Source organism: Salarias fasciatus, chromosome 4, assembly GCF_902148845.1.
Source record: "Salarias fasciatus chromosome 4, fSalaFa1.1, whole genome shotgun sequence".
NCBI lineage: Eukaryota > Metazoa > Chordata > Actinopteri > Blenniiformes > Blenniidae > Salarias > Salarias fasciatus.
The window spans coordinates 17,061,476-17,085,813 of NC_043748.1; the positions used below are offsets into that span (position 1 = coordinate 17,061,476).

At 43.3% G+C, this 24,338-nt stretch overlaps 1 long non-coding RNA gene across 1 annotated transcript; it reads right to left on the reverse strand.

Annotated features, from left to right (window-relative positions):
* Nucleotides 1–1,947: 1,947 nt before the first annotated feature.
* Nucleotides 1,948–20,931, reverse strand: LOC115387427 (uncharacterized). Its single transcript, XR_003931372.1, has 3 exons — nucleotides 20,921–20,931; nucleotides 5,664–5,668; nucleotides 1,948–2,049 (listed from the first exon to the last, which is right to left on the reverse strand). It is a non-coding gene; the product is annotated as an uncharacterized LOC115387427 (long non-coding RNA).
* Nucleotides 20,932–24,338: the final 3,407 nt, after the last annotated feature.

The following is a 24,338-nucleotide window of genomic DNA, read 5'->3' on the forward strand; positions in this document are numbered from 1 at the left end:
ATATGTATTATGAAAGAATATTATTTTCATTTTTGTATCGTCCTGGATGTCCTAGATATTGACGAGTGTGAGAGGACTGAAGGAATTTGTGGCTCTAATGCCATCTGTACCAACATCATTGAGTCATACACATGCGCCTGTGAGGATGGATATGAATCAACAGTTCATGAATTACCGCCTGATGGTTCCGGGACATGCTCAGGTATCGTTGAGAAAATTCTTCACATTTGTCTGTTATTTTTCTGTCAAAACTTAATTTTGCTTCCCAGATGTCTGTGTTCAAATGTGTCATATTTCCAAAGTGTCTTTTGTCAATGTGTTTTTCAACAGATATTGATGAATGTGTTACCGATGTTTGTGGAGATGGAGGGACATGCTTAAACAACCCAGGAAGTTTTACATGTGACTGTCATTCAGGCTACCTAAATGAATCTTTGGCAACACCAATTTGTCAAGGTCAGTATGAATATCCAGATCATATTCTTGAGTAGCATAAACTGTAACAAGAAGCAAGGAGATGCTTGAAAAATGGGGGATTTAATGTCAAGCTGTAATGACTCATTCCATCAAATCCTTGTTCACTGTAACACTCTCCTGCTCATCTGTGGATAACTTGAGGCACTGGTTGAGCCAAGTTTCCTATGTCTCACAAATCTCTAATTGGAGGTCACCTGGATACATCCTAATCAAATACCATCAGTGGCTTGTCTCAGTGTGAAAGACCAATCTGTCTAATATTAGGGATGCTCTGATCCACATTTTTTCACTTCCGATCCGATCCCGATACCTGAATTTGAATATCTGCCGATAAAGATACTATTCCGATACCAGAGCTCTGTTTCCTTTAATATTATAATTTTTGTTGATTTTATATGACACTGTAATTAACTCATCTCTACAGGCAAGTATGATATGAATGACTGTATGCAGGTATGTCCCAAAAGGCAAATTGAGGTACCGGTAGTTACAAAATCAGAAAAGAAAGTCAAGAAAAACAATAAATCCTGTTAACAAGAAAAATCCCACCCTGAAAAAAAAAAATGCAACTGTAAGGGTTTCAAAATGACTGTCAATATTTATTAAATCAAAATAGATACACTGAGGTAAACTCTCACAAAAAAAATACAATCTGTCCAAATAAAATACAAAGGGCTGCTTCATCTGATCAGCACAAATTAAGTACACTGGCTCTTGTAGCATCAACAAATTTTCGAATGTCAAATATTTCAAATAAAAGAAAAGTGCAGTAAGTGTAAACATTAACACTATCAATCAAACAATGTGCATCTGATCAGCATTAAATTAAGTACAATCTTGCTCATGAAGATGCAACAAATCAAGGTTTTCAAATGTCAAATACTTTAAATAAAATCAAAGTGAAATAAGTGTAAACATCTTATACACACTATCAATCGTGTGCATCAAAACAGCACAAATCAAGAACAGTAGGAGGTTTGGCATTGGAGGTGACCTGGTTGAAGCTTGACATCAGTCTTTAACTATTCTTCAAAAGAAAAAAAGTAAATGACTCCTCAAAAAAACTCTGCGTGCTCTTTGTGGTGCCTTTTCAAATGTTTGATAACATTTGTTGTGTTGAAGGTCGAGACGGAGCTTCCACCTCTCGGTACAACAGCGCTCCAAATATTTCACGTTGCGGTCTTGCTCTGAGGCATTTGTACTGTAAAACATTTCCACACAGCGGACATTTCGGGATGAAAATTAGGTCACAGTGCCGCTCAACGCTCACCTGATAGATGGCTACAAACTGTGGAATGGATTTCCTAAACGGAGGCGTGTCTCAGTGAGACGCGGGAAAATGAAATGCCTCCGTTCAGGAAATCCATTCCACAGTTTGCTGCCAGCAGCAGAGCTGCCGGCAGGACCGGCTGCAGGCTGACTTCTGAAGTCAGTTCAACAGAAAACATTAAAGCTCAGACATGACTGATGGATCGGAAATTTTCACAGGTCAGATCGGAAATTTCCGAACCGTGAATTTCTTTAGTATCGGAACCCGATACCGATACTGGATCGGATCGGCCCCATCCCTATCTAATATGAGGATCTTGTAGATGGTCATACTCCTCACCCTGCCCTATGGATTTCTGCCTGTCACCCTGGGAAGATCTCATTTCCTCAGTCATTCTCATCCTGCATCTTGGGCAGATTCTCTCTCCTTACTGGAAGAAATTATTCTTTACTTTGAAAGGACTGATGTGGAGACAGTCAACACACTGGGCAGGTGGAGATGTCTGATATTTACAGTCATTCTTCAATTCTCCATCTCAAAGTTAGGGACCGCCACCTTGGGGAAACATCATGAGCTACAATACCTCAAAGTACTAGAAAAGAGCTTCGATAACTATTTTGTTGACCTTGACCAAGAATATGGCGATAACCATGGAGATTACCAACTCAATAGGTTCGCACGGTGATGCAGTGATTTGCGCTCTTTCCTCACAGCAAGAGCATCGAACATTCAAATACCGATTGGAGCACGGGGCCTTTCTGTGTGGAGTTGGCATGGACTCCGTGTGTGTGGGTTACCACTGGGTACTCCGCCTACGTCCCACAGTCCAACAACATGTACGTCAGGCTAACTGGGAACCTTAAAAATGCCCCCAGTTGTGAATATGACAGTGCAAGGTTGTTTCTTTCTGTGTTGGCGAACTGTCCAGGGTGTACCCTGCCCTCACCCATATGAAGCTGGGATTGGATACAGAGCCCTAAAAAGGACAATTGGCCAGGAAAACTAAGGAATAAATAAACCACTGGGATTTCATGCAAAGCCAACTGTGGATGCTGTCTTTACATAATAAACCCACCCATAAATTCATGAAAACAGTGAGCTGTAATGTGGAAGCTGATCTACTAACCAGAAGTCGTAGCGAACGTTTTGTTTTGCATTTGTATTGAACACGTTTGAAAAGTATCAATTTGCGTGATTGTGCCATTTTGCATGCTTTATTGTGGATGCCAATGCATTAGGCTTTCACTAGGTAATTTTCAAATTTATTCACTGTAAACTTTTTTTTTCAGATGTTGACGAGTGTCTGGAATCAACTGTTTGTGGCCCTGATTCTGTCTGCACCAACACACCTGGAACTTACAGCTGTGCCTGTGAAGTGGGCTATGTTCTAATGAACCCAAATGAAGATTTCTCCGAGAGCAACATCTGCATTGGTATTGATATGTTCTTTTGAAGGCAAAATCATTTTCATTGCTCATATCTATTATGTATTGGTAATTTCTTAAGAGGCCGTAGCTTCATGTAATGTAATGCTGTCATAATTGATGAATGAGAATTGTCTTTGAGGTCAGGAAAGGTAACAGATGTCTCTCAGAAGATTTCTCTGAGAGCAAGATCTGCATTGGTATTGATATGTTCCTTTGAAGGCAAAATCCTTTTCATTTATACTCTGTGCTGGTAATTTCATAAGCGGCAGGACCTGCGTTTAATATAATGCAGTCAAGATTGATGAATGAGAATTGTCTTTAAAGGTGCATTAAGGAGTTTTCACGTTTATGCGAAACAACGGCCCCTTAGGTTTAAAAGGGGAACATGCACTCTGAGAGCATTAAAGGTGCATTAATTAGTTTTTCAACTTTAAAAATACTTATTTTCCACCATAAATATGTTAGAAATATTCAATGATGTGTACAATGTGCCCTGATATATTCATTGTAAGTACCGCTAACAGCGCTAAATTGTCACTTGAAAGTTGCAGTGCTGGCCCACCAGCAGAATTTTTTTGGGGAGAATTTGAGAGGCTGTCATGCAACGCGCGCTCCCGCTGGCCTGATTGCCTTAGGTTTTATTTTGTCCGCCATTACTCCGCCAGATGCTTAGCGATCAACACCTGACCAGTATTGAGGATTGATCTTCCAGAAAGAACGAAACGACCGACTTCTGGCACTGCCACAACTCCAACACAGACCCCACGCAGGCAAAAGAAACTTAAATTTTACTCGAGCGCTACTAATCGAGCGAGGAAGGAGTTTCCCTCTTCCGTGCATGTACATGGACGCAAGCCACAGACATGAGTGTTTCACCAAGCTGCAGTTACGCCCAAGGCCTGCAGGGGCCGTTGTTTTGCATAAAATGTGCCAACTCCTTAATGCACCTTTAATGAAGATAAGTCTTTCATCCAACTGAAATGGTTCAGTAATGAACTCCACTTGTCTTTTCAACATACAGAACATGTTTTGTTCTAGTTCAAAGTCTAATAAGCTTTCCACTGAAATGAATCTGAGGACAGCTTACACTCAATAGGTTTAGTGGCATATTCTGTGAATTACTGCATGGTCTAAGACTATTCGTTTTCAAAAAGAGATGATCTGAAGCCCCAATGAAAGTCTAAATAGAGATCCCTGGCTGCCAATTAAATATAGAATCCATGACAAAGTCTGCCTCCTCACTCACCAATGCCTACATGGAACTGCCCCTGCCTATCTCCGCGAACTACTTACACTCCACACCGCCACACGAAGCCTCCGCTCCTCCTCCTCCTCCACCTACTGCCTTCATCAACCCAGGACTAAACTCTCCACCATGGGAGACAGGGCCTTTCAGGCAGTGGCCCCTTGGCTGTGGAATGCTCTCCCCGAGACCCCGAGGGCTCCACTAAGTGTGGATACCTTCAAAAAAGGCCTCAAGACATTTCTATTTAAAAAGGCCAACCAGATCCACCTTGTTTACATTATAGTGACTTTTAAGTTTTAAAATGTTATTTTTGTCTTTGTTTTGATTTTGCTTTATATTTTTGCCTTTGACAATTGTTTTTAATCTCACCCTGTAGCACTTTGAGATTTCTTTTGAAATGTAAAGCGCATTATAAATAAAATTTATTGTTATTATGATTATTATTATTATTATTATTATTATTATTATTATTATTATTATTATTATTATTATTATTATTATCCCCTGTTCATGTACACAGCCTGTTTCAAAAGAAAATGGTAAATATAAAATGATACAGCTGTGGGAAGTTAAGAAGATATGAAGGTTTTCTGTGCGAGAGTATGCTGTCTCATCTGCAGTGAAATATATTACTTTTCATACATGTGAAAAAACATGTAGCCCTGCCAATGTATTTTGATTTTTGTTGTTGTTGTTTTCAGATGTTGATGAATGTGCTGAAAATGCTACACTCTGTGGGCCTAACTCAAACTGCGAAAATGTGGATGGCTTCTTCTTATGTATCTGCTTTCCTGGTTTTCGAGAGAGTAAGCAAGGTGTCATAGCCAGCGTTACCAACCCATGCACAGGTGCACAACTTTGTTTGGAACATATACTCTGGTTATACTGCAGTTCAGTACAGGGTACCAATGGCATGATTCACAAAGATGCGTGCGTGCGTGCGTGTGTGTGTGTGTGTACTCCCTTCTACAGACATAGACGAGTGCAGTGAGGATCCTGATGTGTGTGGAACAAAATCTTTGTGCACAAATGCAGAGAGCACGTTCTACTGTTCGTGCACTGATGGATTCTACCCCTCTACTGGAATCTTGTGGGAAACGGGCATCTCAATTTGTAAAAGTCAGAAAAGTCATGTTGAACTAATATATAATATTATTTTCATATTTCTGAAAGTATAAAATTCTCATGCGCAAAATTCTTCTGAACTCCTGTCAGGTCTGACTGTTATTCTCGATGGGATCACTCCACCTGAGGTAGGACACAACTACCTTTGGAAGAAAAACACTTTTCTTGAATAAATTCAAAGGTTTCAATAATGACATTTGAGGTGTGATAAAAATGTACTCTGGACACACACTGATTGCAGGGTGTGACTAAAGAAAGAGCTTTCCTTGACACAATGGGACAACAGCTCAAGGACAACAAAGGCCTCATCTTGCCACCAGGGGTATGGAGTCATAAACCTCTATTGACACAGAGCAAAGTCATAGAAAACTGTGTTTTAGTTGGTAAACAGATGACAATTCGAGACAGAAACATATAATGCAGTGAGCATATAGCTTTTATGTTTTTTCACCCTGTTTTACCTCATTGTTCTTTATATTGTTGCAGACTGTAGCAAGCTGCTTTTCAGCCTCAATGGTAAGCAACATTCTACAAAATGAGATATAGATCCTGCACTTCTGCTTCTACTTGTGTGTTTGCTTGTTCATTAATGACAACCTTTATCTGTAGGGAGTGTCAGGTGTGGGGTCAGGTGACACGACAGCAACTGTGAGTAGTGATGGAGATGGGGAAACTGGCTCTGTCATTCTCGGCCTCTCAGACCTCCTGATTGCTGCAATGGTTTCACCGACTGAAAACAAAACGGAAACAGCTATGCAGACTTCAACAGTGGGTAAGAGACGTTTCACAGGGAGGTGGATAAGATATAATGTTCGGTAAACATCACACATACAGATTTCTATCCATGTGCAAGATCTGAGCCTACTGGCAGTCGGTCGAGGAAGTCATGAAAACAGAAGCACAACCCTCTCTACCAAAGCCCAAATGATGGAAATCAACTTACAGGCCCTCGCTACTGCCAACAATGGTAAGAGAGTTAAAGCCAATAACTGCCAGAATTTCACAAACATCAAAAGCCTTTGAATAACTTCATTTGTGGATTTACTTTGTTACGTGATCTCTCCCAGGATCTGCAGCAGTTGCTTTCATGACACTGAATGGAATGGAGAGTCTTTTAAGTCACAAATACCTCCCAACAGAAAACAGAACAGAGATGTATTCTGATGTTTTCACTGCCATATTACCCATCAACAACACTGACCTCACAGAGCCCGTCAACTTCACCATCCAACATAAGAAGGTACAGCTGTTGCAACATGTTCGGAGATTTCAAAAATGAAAAAATCATAATGAATTGAAAATAAATAATACATTTTTTGTTTTTGCAGAAGGTACCTGAATCTGGAATGGTAACATGTGTATACTGGGTTGAAAAAAGTAACAACCCTGAAGAAGAACAGCAGGACATTGAAGAAAAAGAGGAGAAAGCAATGCGTTGGTCTGTCGAGGGCTGCTGGGTTTTGTACTCTGATGAAAACTGCACAGTGTGCAGCTGCTCTCACCTTTCTACCTTTGCCCTCATCATGCAGATTGGGGAGGTACATGCAATTTCAATGTACAGGGTAACCTTGTGTATGTTGGGCTGAAGACACATTTCAGGAATTTGACAATGGTGATCGACAGGTATAATGGCTTTTCTATGTGTTAAATATCTACCCTTCCATTATCAACCGCTTATCCAAGACTGGGTCGCAGGGGCAGCTGTCCATGCCAACCAAGAGAAATAATCTCTCCAGTGTGCCCCGGGTTTCCCTGGGGCCTCCTTCCGGTGGACCATGAAAGAATCACCTCCCCAGGGAGGTATCCTGGAGGCATCTGTAACAGTGCCCAAGCCTTCCCTGCTGGATCCTCTCGATGTGGAGGAGTAATGGCTCTTCTTCACTCTCCTCTCTTGGAGGTGCTGATCCTCACCCCCATCACTTGACACTTGGCTGCAAACCATCTCAGTGTATGCTGTAGGTCCCGGCTGGATGAAGCCAACAGGCCCACGTCATTTGCAAAATGCAGACATGAAATCCTGTGGTCCCCAAACCAGACTGTCTCCAGCCGCTGCCTGCACTTAGAAATTCTGTCCTTAAAGCTCGTGTCCGGAGTTTTGAACGAGAGAGTTTTTTTTTAATCCAAAGTCTGGAGGTTCCGCCCTCCCTCTGCTTTCATGAGCGACCAAGCCACGCCCCTTTAATTGTCCACGCGAGTTATCTGTCGGGTGAAAATGAGAGCCTCCGTGTCCTACAGCATCCTCCATGTTTAGCTGTTTACGGTGGATGTTCGGCAGACAGTGGATATATCCGAGGTAAGCGCGGCTTACCAGTAGACTGAATAGTGTGATCCCCCTGCAGCTGGACCACACCTTATGGTCCCACTTTTTATAAAGGGGAAACATCACCCCAGTCTTTCATCCAGATGCACTGTCCCATGTGTCACGCAATGTTGCTGAGACATGTGAACTCCCTGCACATCCAGAGACTTAATGATAATAATGCATTGGTTTTATATAGCACTTTATTGGACACTCAAAGACGCTTTACATTGCATTATTCATTCTCTCCATACTGGGTGGTGGTAAGCTACTATTGTAGCCACAGCTGCCCTGGGGCAGACTGTCAGAAGCAAGGCTGCCAATCTGCGCCATCGCCCCCTCCGACCACCACCAACTATTCACTCTCACATTACTTTCATACTTAGGCAAGGTGGGTGAAGTGTCTTGCCAAAGGAAACAATGACAGTTTACGCCGGGATCGAACCACCAACCTTCTGGTTATGAGACGACCTGCTCTACCATCTGAGGGTCCTCGTGGAGGACGAATGTCATCCACCCCTGGTGCCTTGCCACTGAGGAGCTTACCAACCACCTTGGTGACTTCAGCTTGGGTGATGGATGGGTCCTCGTCTGAGACCAGTATACGCCAGTTGCTTCAAGAATCCAACAAGACAACAAGACTCGATCGGACTCCTTCTTCAGCTTAATGGCATCCCCTACTTTTGGTGTCCACCACTGAGTTCTGGTTTTGCCGCCAAGACAGATAGAGCTTTGAGGAGCTGGTTCAGCAATAGAAGTGGGGAACATGGCCCACTCAGACCCTATGTCCACAGCCTCCCTCTGGAACTGGTGGAATTCTCTTGGGGGGTGGGAGTATAAAACCATGCTGACAGATTATTCCACCAGACTTTCCCAACAGACCCTCATAAAACATTTGAGTCTACCAAATATGTCTGCTGTCCTCCTCCAACAGTGGATCCAACTCACCACCAGGTGGTTGACAACTCTACCCCTCTCTTCACCCAAGAGTCCAGAACATGTGGCCAGGGGTCAGATGACACAACAAATTCCATCTCTGTGTGGCGATAAGCACACCCACACCAGCCTGTTGCCTCTCACAACAAGCAATGCCAGAGAAGTGGAGAGTCCAGCCCCTGGTGAGAGGTTGGGTTCCAGAGCCCAGGCTGTGTGTGGAGGTGAACCTGACCATATCTGGCGCCCAGCTTCTATGGTTCCTTCAATGGGGTGGTGAGTCCACTGGAGGGCAGATTCATATCTTTCAAGATCCACTGGCAATAGCCCAGACACCAGGTACTCCCATGCGAGCCCAAACCGCAGACATGCCTCCAGGGTGGGGCCCTGGCAGGACCATACTGGGCAACATTACTGTCCTTGTTCTGGTTTTCTTCTGGGACCTTCGAACTGTATTTGGTCTGGCCCATCACCCAGAACCTATTTAACATGTGAGACCTTACCAGGGGCATGACCCCCAACAACATACCTGCTGGATCATACAGGCACTCAAACTTCCCCACCACGATAAGGTTGCAGTTCAGTGAGAAGGTTAAAGATTTCATTCATATTCATAAAATGACAACAAAATGAAACAAAACAAAAAAAACTTTTGGAGCAGACCCTTGAAATTACCAATATTACAAAGTGGAGATCACATCTCCGCCATCTGTCTTCTGACAGAGAAGGTCTATGAATTCTGGAGAGACCACCATCTCTACGTCGGATTCCTAGACCTCAAGGCTGCTTTCGATACAGTCCACCACTCATCACTGTGGAGTATCCTACAAACCCTTGGCGCACCTCGGAAGATTACCACCCTCTTCAAGCTGCTCTACAGCAATGCACAGAGCTGTGTCCGTGTCAACGGCTGTGACTCCGACTGGTTTTCCATCTCCAGTGGTGTCCGCCAGGGCTGTGTAGCCGCTCCAGACCTGTTTAACTGTATCATCGACCACCTGCTGCACAGGGTCTGTGATCGAGTACCCGGAGTGTCCTTTGGCAACTACCAACTGACTGATCTGGAGTATGCCGACGACACCATCCTGCTCAGCACCTCCTACAGTCAACTGAGGGACTCTGTGAGTGTATACAGTGAAGAGGCAGAAAAGCTTGCTCCCCATGTGAGCTGGACTAAGACCAAGTTCATGCATGTTGGTGAGGGACCAGACCCACCTCCTATCCTGCTTGGTAATGACACCGTTGAGCCTGTGAAGAACTTTGTGTATCTGGGATCCACAGTGACAGATAGCGGGGATCTTAAACCAGAGATTCTCTGCAGGAGAGCTCTGGCAGCCTCTGCCATACAGTCTCTCTGGAAACCACTCTGACGGCACCAAGCCATCTCACGCAAGACGAAGCTCCAAATCTACAACACCGCCGTACTCTCCATTCTGTCATATGGCTCCCAAACATGGCCCTTAAATAAGACCCTGGCCACAAGAATTTGTACAATGTTATTTGCAAAAGAGTCAGCCCATCATTTTATAATTCATTTGTTGTTGTCGTGAAATAGAAAATCATCAAGTATGGCCAGCTGGACCACAATCTCGGATTTTCTTTCCTTTTTTTTCCAGCCTCCTCCAGAGAGTGATTTCTTGGAGTGGTTGAACAGAATGTGTGTGATTATGGGACTGTTCTTCTTCGCTTTGGCTGTGTTCACCTTCCTCCTGTGCAGCTGGAACCCCAAAATCAACAACACAGCCCGTCTTCACCTCTGTCTGAACCTGGGCCTGTCTCATCTACTACTGCTCTGGAATGACAGATACCTTGAGGATGAGGTGCAGTGAAACCATCGTACTGCTTCGTGATTTCGCAGTAAAAATTAAAATTCACTCGGCAGATGCTCAGTTTCAATACACTGCTTCTGTGTCTCTCCAGCTGGCCTGCACTGTCATGGCAGGACTCCTTCATTTCTTGGTTGTTGCCAGTTTTGTGTGGATGCAGTTGGAGGCCTTGCAGCTCTACTTGCTTGTCCGAAGACTCTCCAAAGTGCAGGTTATCCAGAGAGATGGCCTGCCCAAACTACTTCTGTACCTGATTGGTTATGGGGTTCCCTTTGTGATCGTGGGCGTTTCTGCACTGGTATATTCTGATGGATATGGAGCTACTGAGGCAGAAGCGTAAGTTGGACAAACATTGATATCTATATTTTAGTCATATCTTGATGTTTATCATGTCTGATTAAAGATTTGTTCTTTGTTGTTGTAGGTGCTGGCTCTCACAACAGCACAACTTCAACTGGGCTTTAACAGGGCCTGTGATCGCCATCCTTGGAGTGAGTCTGCTTCATATTCGCAAAAAAATCCAATATGTTTAAATGTCTAACTTGTAGCAAGATTGAATTGGCATCAGACTGCTGAGACAGTTTTGAATATCTTTGAAACACTCATCTCGTATTGTAAGGTTACCCAGGGTACCCAGGTTTAAAAGAATAACTGTGTAAAAAGTTGAAGCAGCTTGATACACAGAGACACTCATGAGTTTTTGATCCGGTCACAAAATGCCTTCTGCAAAAATGTATTTTATTGAGCTTTGAAATCTACATTGTTACTTCAAAACACATCTGTAAAACACTGTGTAACCAACATCTGACCAACAGTTACAACTTGGTGTGAGGCAAACAATTATTTGATCTTTTCTGATTTGTTGTTGAAGTGGCTTGAATTAGTCTGCAGGAAAGATAAATCTAATCGCCTACAATAGCAAAGATTATTCAGTAAATAGAAGGATGCATAGGTCACAGTAAAGATCTATCCCTTCATAAATGAAGAAGTGCATCATTCTGCATGTGCTTGTTTGTTTTTTTGTTGATTAGCTGAACTGGATAATATTCTGTGCCACTCTGTGGAGCCTGAGACCAACTTTGGCCAACATGAAAAGTGACGTTTCTCAATGCAAAGACACGAGGTACGAGTACTTATTATTATTCCACTTGTATATCCATTTCATTAAAGTCCCTTCATTATTCACTCAGGGTAAACATGTGATAATACTTTACCCTCTCACAAAATGTTACTTTCAATCTATCAGGGGCTCCTGTAAATATATCGACCATGAGCAAAGAAAAATATAAAGATGTTATGTTTGACATGTTTTGTTTTGTTTAGTTATCGTGACTCTGAGAAAGGGTTTGGGAATGTAATTTATTCAGGGTAGATTTTATGCTAGTAATTGCTTTGAGATTGAAACAAAACAAAAGAAAACAGTCTGTAACTTCGTGTGTTTTTACAGGTTGATCATATTTAAAATCCTGGCCCAGTTTGTCATCCTGGGCTGTACGTGGATTCTGGGTCTGTACCAGACAAACCTTTTCTTTCAGATTCTCTTCATCATCCTCAACTCCCAGCAGGGCACCTTCCTTTTCATTGTGCACTGTCTGCTCAATAAAGAGGTAGTCTTCTCCTGATCTCTCTGGATGTTTTTTGATTCAGTCTGATTCTTTGAAGCATCTCGATTAACCACTGACACTAGCCCAGTAATGATAATACAAAGAAATCAGTATTGCACTGTTAAGTTGCCATTGTGCTCTTGTTTTACCCTGTGCCATGCATGTTGAATCACGCTATTTTTTTCCTAGTAATGTGTTATTTACATGTATAAAAACTGTCTTCCAGGTGCGAGAGGAGTACATAAGATGGTTGACATGCTCTTGCAGAAAAGACAGATCAGCGGTGAGTTTCTAATAAAAAAACATCATCTCAAGCAGTGACAGACAGACTGACTTTCATTGTCTGAGCATACACAGCATTTAATCTACAGCAGTCAAACAAACATTGTTAACAAATGATCATGATTACTTATTCCTGCAGACCGATGAGACATCAGTCACTGAGGGCTGCGACAAGACAGAGGATCAGAGACACCAGGATCCTGGAAAATCCCCATGAATATAAGCCTCATCAAAGACAACACAGATATAACACATACATTTTAATTCATTTCTGCTTTTTTTTTAAGAGAACCTCAACTTAATGGATGTAGTGTGATATGTGAATCATTAATCATGAATCTCGTGAGTGTTTAGTCTTTTGACAGTGACAATGTTAAGCCACAACTGCAAGCAGAGCCACTTCAAGGCATAGGCGAACGAGGCGGTCGCCTCAGGCGCCAAGTACGGGCGTGGGGGCACCGCGTGGCTGTACAAGGGGCGGCGCCCCGTGTGAGGACTGCTCTGCGCTGCTCTGACAGCCTGTGTGAGCAGCGCACTGCTTGGCATCCCCCCCCCCCTGCTCCCACGGGGCGCTCGTGTCGGGCTCGCCGAGGGCGCCTGAGAAGCCTGGGCCGGCCCTGACTGCAAGTTACAGCAAATGTTCTGTCCAATCTGTGAAAAGTCAAAACAGATCAACATCATTTCCTTGATCATTTTTTGTCTGAATAAAAAAAATTTTTTTTTTTGGTGGAAATTGAAATACCTTTGAAATAGCCGAACACAGTCATTTTATTAGACAAGACAATAATTCTTCTTTGTTTCATATATTGTTATGTTAATGTTTTTTAGCAGATGTTGCTTTGTTAACCTGAGCTTTAACATTTCATATATATATATATATATATATATATATATATATATATATATATATATATATATATATATATATATATATACTGTATATGTATATATATATGTATACACACACACACACACACACACACACATATATATATATATATATATATATATATATATATATATATATATATATATATATATATATATATATATATATATATATATATATATATACATATATCAGTGGCGGACCGTGCATTTCACATTAAGGCCTTCAGAACAGATCCGCCTGGACCAATCCACCTCTCAATAAGTATTTTGTCTCCAAAAAAAAATCTTATTATGCAGATATGCACATAAAGAGTTGTTGCACAGCAGATAGATACTTGTGCAGCCAGAATAAATGCCTTTGCTGAAGTGCACAAGTCTCCTGCTACATCTGTGCACATGCAATGAGCATCAACAACTTAATAAAACAGCAATATTATTTAGGAAAAGAGGAACATTTTACTCACCAAAATCCCGGTTATTTGAAAACAAAATAGATCCTCCTTTCCTTCCTCAAAAAGACTTCAACTGCTCTGTCATATAGATTATCCGTGCGTTTCAGTTCCATAAAGCCAGGGCTGAAAGTCCAGCTTGCCCTGTGGTATTTCTGGAATAAGTTTTATTTCTCTTCAGGTCTTCTTCTTCTTCTTCTTTGGAATAATTGAGGTAGGCGACCAACAACTTAGGTGCAAACCGCCCCCTACTGTATCTCTTGGTGAATGTCAATCAGAGGGCCTGGATATGCTGTTGTTAGAAGCTCGAAGGCGCTGAGTCGCCAACTCGAAATCTGATTGGTTGAAGCAACTGTCTGATTGGTTGAAGCAGCTCTCTGTTTGACGCTTCACTTTACTTCACTGCGCCATCCGGAACGGATAGCGAAGGCCTCGGGCAGATTTCTTTGACCCTAGCAACAAATCATGCCTGAAATCTGATTGGTTAAATGATTTAATATGAAAAAAACATGTCTGGAAGCAGCGCAACCACGGGAAAACTATGAAAGGAACTGGAACATACCGTTTGGAATCATTTATTAATTATTTATGGACAAAATATAATTTACATCAGTCTGTAATTCAGATAATTTTTAGGCCAGCAGAGAAGGCTTTGCAGGCCCTGACGGCCCACCACTGATATATATATATATATATATATATACATCTATATATATATATATATATATATATATATATATATATATATATATATACATCTATATATATATATATATATATATATATATATACAGGGCCGGCTCTAGGCATAGGCGAACCAGGCGGCCGCCTAGGGCGCCACGTCCCGAGGGGGGCGCCGCGGTCGTACAAGGGGCGCCACGACGCTCTGTGTTCCGTGTGCCGACGCACCGCGCTCCTCGTCATCGGCGCCCCCCCCCCCCCCGCTCAACAGATGTCGGGACCGCTCGAAAAACACGCTCCCAAGGGGCGCTCGTCTCGGGCTCGCCTAGGGCGCCTCTGAAGCCCGGGCCGGCCCTGTATATACACATATATATATATATATATATATATGTATATATATATATATATATATATATATATATATATATACATATATATATATATATATATATATATATATATATATATATATATATATATATATATATATATGTATATATATATATATGTATATATGTATATATATATATATATATATATATATATACATATGAAAATAACTTGTATGCTTCCAGTTTCTTGAATAAACTGCAAAACTGGTAAATGGGAATACATTGAATTTGTTGAGTTACTACAAGAAATAGCTAGAATTTACTACGTAGTATGAAATAAATGTGATAAAAGTACAGTCCTGTGTTTATATAGAAGAAGCAAATCAGGAAGCTTAAGCACAAGGTAATCAGCTGAAAGAACCCCGTAAGAGCATTAAAAAAAGATGACGATAGCAGCACCCAAACAACCAAATAAACTGGAAAGCTACAGTGCGAGAGGAAAACAAAATGTGTCAAGTTGCATCAGAAAACTATGTTTCAACTTTAAATTAAGTAGCTACAAGAGTACAGTGCACACAGGAAAATCGCTCTCAAGTTTCTTCGACGTGGAATCATAATCGATTAATTTATGCTTAAAAGCTTTTTTGATACACAAGTCTCAATCACAAAACATCAAGTGCAGTCTAACTTTTAATCAATGAATCAGACCTGGAGGACATTTTCACCAAACCTTTACTCACAATTCTTAACACAGATCTTGTCAGTGGATTTGCATTGTTTGTTTGCATGTGCAAAGAAGGATTAAAGGTGTTGATGTTGTCTTATTTATACAGAGTAGCTCATTTATAGTCAGGCCTGAAGTGGAGACTCTCCAACAAGTCTGATAAGATGACCTACTTTGCCATGCTTTTTTTCTTTTTGGAGGTTAATTCATGATTTTGAAGTACAAATGATTTTAAATATATTTTCTTAAGGAGCCTTTAAGATGTTAAAATGCATTTTAAAGGATTTTTGTTGATGTTTTCATGAAAAAACTCTTCACTTTGTGTTTTTTTGAAGGTATTTTATTCCTTATGCCTGCTTCAGACTGCATGCTTTTTGACCATCCCCAAAAGAAAGCTAAAAGAGAGAGATAATCCTATGGCTCACTGTGAGACACGCTGAAGAACAGTCATCTTAATAGTCTTCTGACCAAAGACAACCTGCCATCAAATTCTGAAAGTGTCAAAAACTTTGGGCGATCGTGACTTCTGCATCAGATAACTCAGCAATAGTATTAAATGATGTATCGATCAGCACAACACGAGTGCTACAAACTCCTTCTGCAAAAATGACATCTCAAGGTTGCCTCTCTTTCCATAGTCTCCTCCTAGTTCTCAATACATTCATATTCCCATATAGGGGCAGTTTAGAGTCTCCAATAGTATTGTCCTCCCTCAAATCAATTTCAAGTTTGTTGGGATGACAGCAGGTAACAATAACTTTAAAAGGAGGATTTTTCGTCTCCTGTAAAAGAGTGTCATTTCTTGGGTGATTCATTATTTGCAGACTAAATATTTAACTTCAGATGTTATTATGTCAAAGTACCAACAGATGCTAACCTGATGTTACTCATTAACCTGTAGATATGCAAAATATGTTGTCAGTAACATAAAAGAAAATATGTTTAAACTGTGATTTTATCCCAAAACCAGAAAAACAAACCCCTCATCCATGCTGACAGAATGATGTGGCATCGGTCTCTGAGGACATGGACTGATGGTGTTGAAATAAGTATAACTGAAGAAGGGAGAAATGTCTCCTTCATTTCAATATATTATCCCCTAGACATTACTTTGCTGTTGAGGTCAACTTAATTTTAGTGCATGAGACTCATGATAAAATAAGTCATTCTAAACCATCCTGGATGCCCAAATGAAAATTACACCAAGCAGCTTTTTGTGATTACAATAGGAAAAGATTCACAATGTTGACTGTATATTTTCCTTGAAGATTTCAATCGTAAGGCATTTGAGATCAGATACATCACTAATCTCTGATGTGGCTTTGCATCGTTAGTTTGCATGTGCAAAGGAGGAAAGAGGTTCATGAGCTGTTGGCCATGTGGGTTTCAGTGCAGTGCAAATGTTAACCTGTAAACCTGGAAGGATCGGGGTCAAGCCACAGATTTCTTTTCACAATGAACTACTTCACTTTGTCACTCATCCTTGGTGAGTATAATTAGTTTTAAAATATCTATATTTTCATATATACATTCAATTTTATTCTAAAATTTGTTTTCACACTGAAGAAGTATGTGTATGTTAACACCTGTGCATGGCTTTCAACTAGAAAAAAGCTTTACTTCTTGCTTTCCATCACCACATTGTCTTTATCTGTTTTAGGGTTACTTGGTGAACATGTTACTGCTGCATTCCCTCCTGGTATGAATAAAGTAATAAAGCAATTCAATCAAAAACACTGTCAATAGATTTATATACTATAATTGTTTTTGACTTCCTGCAGGCTCTTGTGATGGATATACCAACATTACAGAACCAAGGCGTAACAGGGCTTTTACGTCTACAACATTCCCTGGGTTTCCAATGGATGATGCCGGCCTTGTGAACAAATGGTGGCGTTTCACAGGAGTTGGTGGAGACAGAGTTGTTGAGGGACAATGTGTAGGACCCAGTGTGGGTGGAATAAAGAGAACTCTTTCAATATCAAATGCTCATCCAACTGCTGAGTCGGAGACCCCACTTGTTGCAACTGCACTGGTATGGTTCCACGAATGTGGTGGTGACGTTGTAAAGATTGAGATCGTCCTCTGTCCTGGAGGATTTTACTTATACAAACCACTGGAGCACAATCGTCAAAACATGGGATATGTGACTTGTGAGTTGAAACTCATTCTTGTAATCTCACCTTATCTGTCTACTTATCTATGTATTCATCAATTTTTTTTTTTTTTTTTTTTTTTAAGAATTACTTATTTGTAACAGGCTAAGGAGCACATGGAACTACTCTAAATTTCAAGCATACTTTTTAGATTGCAGAGTTTAAGATAAAACTTTTGCAGTTCATCTCAGTCACTTTGGAACATTTCTCTAATCATCCACAACATTTCCAAAACAGCATGTGCATTCCTCAAAACAATTCAGAAAAATAGCAACATGCCATGGATTACCTGAAAAGTCAATGCCGTTCTCAAAATCATTAGTTCTTCTTCAAAAAGAAATATTTATGTCAATGAACATGTCAGCACCATCAGAATGACAAGTCTTTGTGTCGCTGAGTTTGGATATACAGTCAAATTCCACAGTCATATTGTCGTTTCAATGGTGTACTCTGGAAGAATGTAAACTGGGGTTGAAAGTCAAATGACAGTAATTGTAAATTGTACACCTAAGTGTGAATGGCTATTCGAAGAAACACCTCATGGATGCACTGGGATGCATCATCAGTGATGTTTCCCGGGGTCATTGGGTGTTTCAGGTCTCTCAACATCATACACCCTCACCCAGGCGACCCAGCCGGGGGTGATCAAGCCCCAACTTGCGTCCCAGTAGCAGCCCACGGATCTGCCCTCTTCATCCAAAGCCACCGGGTGGCCTTTTCGGCGGCTTCACTTGGTCTTGATGGCCCTCTTCTTTGCCATTCCTGCGATGCCCAGGCGGCTCAGGACCTTGCACAAGGACCATCCTTCAAATCCCCTGCAGCCTACCTCTATGGGCTCGTAGAAGGTCCTCCAGCCTCCCCCCCTGCACTCCTCCATCAGTTCCTGGTACTTGGCCCTCTTCCTCTCATTTGCTTCCTCCATGTTTTCTTCCCAGGGCACTGTCAACTCCAGTATGATCAGCTGTTTTGTAGACTGAGAGGTCATGATCGTATCTGGGTGGAGGGTAGTTGTTGCAATGTGCTGGGGGAACCTCAGCTGCTTCCCCAGGTCGACCTGCAGCTGCCAGTCGGATGCTGTGTGGAGTAGGCCAGTTGTCTTCTGGTGGTTTGATTTGGGTTTTTCTCCAGCTTTGACAAAGGAGATTGCCTTCTTTGGAGCTTGATGGTTCTTGCTGGAGCTGATGGCTGAGGCTACGCTCTCCGCGACTGCCTTAAGCACCTGGTCATAGCGCCAGCGATAGCGACCATTGGCCAGGGCCTTCGGGCAGCCGCTGAGGAGGTGTTCTAAAGAGCCTCTACCAGAACACAGCGGGCAGGAGGGTGTCTCACTTTTCCCCCACACATGGAGGTTCGCTGGGCTTGGCAGGGCATCATAGACCGTTTGCACCAGGAAGCAGACCCGCTGGAAATCTGGCTGCAAGATGTTTGTCCAGGTGATCCTGCGCTGTAGTGCGCTCTCCCACCTTGTCCACGCTCCCTGTTGCCGTAGTCCTACTGCCCTGCTCACTCGTTCTTCCTCCACTCCTGCTCTGACTTCCTCCTGGATCAGGTGGTGCCTTTCCTTCTCATAGGTCTAGGTCTGGTTCTCCCCGTGTATGCGTGGGTTCCCTCTGGGTACTCTGCCTTCCTCCTGAATCCCAAAAAATGCATGTTAGGTTAATTGGTCACCCTAAATTGCCCCTGGGGGTGAATGGATGTTTGTCTATGTGTGTTAGCCCTTCAACAGACTGGTGACCTGTCCACTGTGTACCCCGCCCTTGCCCACAGCAGCTGGGATCGGCTCCAGCCACCCGTGACCCTGAAAAAGAGAAGCGGCATAGAAACTGATTGGATTTTTATATGAACATTTAATTTCATTGTTGTCATTTGAGTCCTTTCTTACTTTGCCTAAAATGCTTTTAAATTTTACATCCGAGCATCACTTATTATAACCATATTTAGATCAGTTGGCTGAAAAAGTTAATTATAAACATGAAGAAAATATATTTTGTTTGGAAATTTCCACTTCATTACATAATATTTTTTTGGTTTCATCTGCTTAGATCACCCAGACTGCCAACCAGGCTCCTGTGGACCATTTGCTCAGTGCAGTGGAGATGGGGGCTGTGTCTGTGTTGATGGACGGGAAATCCCTCCAACACATCTACCTTCAGGAGATTCATTTGGTTGTGTTGGTACGTTCATTTTGTTTTCTCTATGATAAAGATTGATGAAATTATGTCTGGTTGCTAAGAGGAGGAAAACGTTTGAATCTTCAAAGCAGTTCAAAAAAGTGTAAAAAATGAAAACTGTGGATAAGTTTTCTGTCATGGCAATGCAGACACATGAGCATTTCTGAGTTTGTAAGTGCCAGATGTTGTAAGATATTGATTGTATTAATGGTGAAAAGCTATTTATGCACAACACATTTAATCCCAAGAAGTACAATAAAGGGGAAATATGTTCTGAAAGCTCCAGTGGACCCACCACCCGCCGAGGGAAGTGTAAGGGCTGGGTGCAACGTGGATTGGGTGGCAGCCTACGGCAGGGTGTCCGGCGACCCGATCCTTGGACACAGAGACTTGCTCTAGGGCAGGGGTTGGCAACTTCACTTGGCGACGGGCCAGTTTTTGTTTGGGCACTTGAATTGTGGGCGGGCATGCTTGCGCTCGCACACTTAATGGAAGATATTTTTTTCCAATCTAAAAAAAACTATCCAATATTGAACGTTAAAACAATGATGTCAGAAATTCCGTTGTTTAAAAAAGTAGCTTGTATTTGTTACAGGTGGCTGATTCACTCAGTAAAGTCAAAACAACAAAACAAAACAATCAGCTGAATTATGAAACACCTGACAACAACAGCAGCCTTACTTGTTAAACTGTCTTAAGACAAGAATGTGTGTGAAATGTGAAAAGTGCATTATAAAAAATAACGACAATTCTGTATTGCCAACAATTTAGAACAATTTCAACGTTGTGAATGATCGCTTTTCCTTAAAAACGAACTTAAAGAAACACTGACTGTGAGTGTTTACAAATGTTTGATAAGAGCTCTGATCTGAAAAGAGCCGGATTGTGACTTTGGAACCTGAATGCCTCACAGTTGCAGCTTACTCCCGAGAGCAACACGATGATCGCTGAACAACAAGATGATGAGAAAACAACAAGCAGAACAGTAAACAGCCACGCTAAACCCAGAAATTAAACCTACCAGAACAATGTTTCCCTCCTTCTCTCCAAGCTGCCGCTACGTCGCTCAGATCCTTCCTCTCAGAACTGAACTGTCCGTCAATAACAACTTTTCCTGTTCTATCCATGACACTCAGCTTTTAAATCTTCTTTCCACCATCTCAGAAGCTGATATTGCATCCTGTCGACTGATGTTGGAGCACGAAAGAATCATTCAAAGCCAGCTACTTTGTCAGTGGCTAACAGCTAAGCTAATAGCTGAGTGAGACGCCAAGCAGCAGGATGCCTTTACGAAGTGTCCATGAATGCAGCACAATGCTGCACAGAGATGCCCGGCGCAGGTTGTTCACTGAATCAGAGGGTTTCATTGTGTTTCACAGGTAATGAAGGCAGTTTAGGAGGAGATGGGTACTGACAGGTTAATGGACGGTGTTACTGTCTCCGTGAAGCAGCTGCCTCACATTCTTAAAATCATCTGGCAGGCCAGACATACCGTAGGGAACCGTAGGGGCCGGGTGCAATGTGGATTGTCCCCACATGGAATGTCCCCTCGTTAGGGGGGAGGAGCCTGAGCTTGTGAGGGAGGTTGAGAGGTACCGGCTGGATATAGTTGGGCTCACCTCCACACACAGCCGGGGCTCTAGAACCCAACCTCTTGAGAAGGGCTGGACTCTCCACTTCTCTGGCGTTGCCTGTGGTGAGAGGCAGCGTGTTGGTGTGGGTTTGCTTATAGCCCCACAGCTCAGCCGCCATGTGTTGGAGTTCACCCCAGTGAACGAGAGGGTCGCATCCCTGCACCTTTGGTTCGGGGACAGGTACCTCACTGTTGTTTCGGCCTACGGGCTGAACAGCAGTGCAGAGTACCCGGCCTTCTCAGAGTCCCTGGGAGGGGTGCTGGACAGTGCTCCGACTGGGGACTCCATTGTTCTACTGGGGGACTTCAAAGCTCACGTGGGCAGTGACAGTGAGACCTGGAAGGGGGTGATTGGATCGCACAGCCTCCCTGATCTGAACCCGAGTGGTGTTTTGTTATTGGACTTCTGTGCTGGTCACAGTTTGTCCATAACAAACACCATGTTCGAGCACAGGGGTGTCCATAAGTGCACTTGGCACCAGGACACCGTAGGTCGGAGGTCTATGATCGACTTTGTTGTCGTGTCATCTGATCTCCGGCTGCGTGTCTTGGACACTCGGGTAAAGACAGAGAGGGGCAGAGCTGTTGACCAATCACCACCTGGTGGTGAGTTGGATTCGCTGGCGTAGGAGGAAACTGGACAGACTTGGCAGACCCAAACATATTGTGAGGGTCTGCTGGGAACGTCTGGTGGAACCCTCTGTCAGTGTGATTTTCAACTCCCACCTCTGGGAGAGCTTCGCTCATGTCCCGAGGGAGGCTGGGAACATTGAGTCTGAGTAGACCATGTTCTCCACCTCCATTGTCAAAGCAGCTGCCCGGAGCTGTGGTCGTAAGGTCTCCGGTGCCTGTCATGGCGGCAACCCCCGAACCCGGTGGTGGACACCGAAAGTAAGGGCTGCCGTCAAGCTGACGGAGTCCTACCGAGACATGTTGGCTCATGGGACTCCAGAAGCAGCTGACAGGTTCCGGCAGGCCAAGCGAACTACAGCCCGAGTGGTTGTGGAGACAAAAACGTGGGTCTGGGAGGAGTTCGGGGAGGCCATGGTGGAGGACTATCGGTCAGCCTCAAAGAAATTCTGGCAAACCGTCTGGCACCTCAGGAGAGGAAGGCAGTTCTCCGCCAAAACTGTTTACAATGGAGGTGGGGAGCTGCTGACCTCAACTGGGGATATTGTTGGGCAGTGAAAGGAATACTTTGAGGACCTCCTCAATCCCGTCACCACGTCTTCTGTAGAGGAAGCAGAGGCTGAGGTCCCAGAGGTGGACTCGTCCATCACCCAAGCTGAAGTCACCGAAGTGGTCGGTAAGCTCCTTGGTGGCAATGCACCAGGGGTGGACGAGATTCACCCTGAGCATGCGCAATGCTCGGTGGAAGGATATACTGGAGCACAGTAGTAGAAGCCATAGACTTAAGCCACTGTGAGCCGGTATATCCTTTGGCGGGGCACTATGCTTGTGCAGATCAGTGTATTAAAACATTATCTTAACAGATTGAAAAGAAAATACGTCTTTTAAAATGTTTTATAACCATTCAGATTTACTTCACGTGCTAATACGCCATCCCCTGGACCACTTTAAGGAGTATTTTGTCAATTTTCATCAGTCCGGCTCTGATTGCTATTGACTTCCACCAATTGAGCTAAGCTAACTATGATGCTAACAGCTGGGAACCAGCCACTGGACGCAGAGACACAAAAAAGGTATTTATGAGCTTGTCTAACTTTGTCAATGATAGGGAAAGGGTGTGGGTCCAAAATCTTCAGAGTATTCCTTTAAGGGCCATCCGGTCGTTGTTTGACCGGAGTAGGAGTCTGGTCCGCCTTGCCGGCAGTAAGTCGGACCTGTTCCCGGTGCATGTTGGACTCAGGCAGGGCTGTCCTTTGTCACCGATTCTGTTCAGAATCTTTATGGACAGAATTTCTAGGGGCAGCAAGGGCCCGGAGGGGGTCCGGTTCAGGAACCACAGGATTTAATCTTTGCTTTTTGCAGATGATGTTGTCCTGTTGGCTTCATTGAATCCCGACCTGCAGCATGCACTGGGGCAGTTTGCAGCGAAGTGACAGGGATGAGGATCAGCACCTCCAAATCAAAGGCTATGGTCCTTGACCAGAAGAAGGTAGCTTGCCCCCTCCAGGTCGGTGGAGAGACTCTGGCCCAAGTGGAGGAATTGAAGTATCTTGGGGTCTTGTTCACGAGTGGGGGATGGATGGAGCGTGAGATTGACAGGCGGATTGGTGAAGCGTCTACTGCAATGCAGTCATTGTATCGGTCTGTCGTGGTGAAGGAGCTGAGGCGAAAGGCAAAGCTCTCGATTTACCGGTCAATCTACGTTCCCACCCTCACCTATGGCCATGAGCTTTGGGTCATGACAGAAAGGAGAAGATCCCGGATACAACTGGATGAAATGAGCTTCCTCCGTAGGGTGGCTGGGCGCTCCCTTAGACATAGGGTGAGGAGCTCAGTCACCAGGGAGGAGCTCGGAGTAGAGCCGCTCCACATCGAGAGGAGCCAGCTGAGGTGGCTCGGGCATCTGTTTAGGATGCCTCCTGGACGCCTCCCTGGGGAGGTGTTCCAGGATTGTCCCACCGGGAGGCAGAGGCGGTTCTGGCTACAATTGCGCCCTGGGCGAGAGCCGTCCAAACTGCCCCCTCCCCCCCGGCCCCGCCCCACGCCCAACAAAAACTTACCGCCAAACCCCACCACCAAAACAACAATATATACAAGTACATTATATTATTTTTGGATTATTTTATTAAATATAATCTTAAATATATAAACAAAGGACAAACAAGATTAATAAATAAAATAC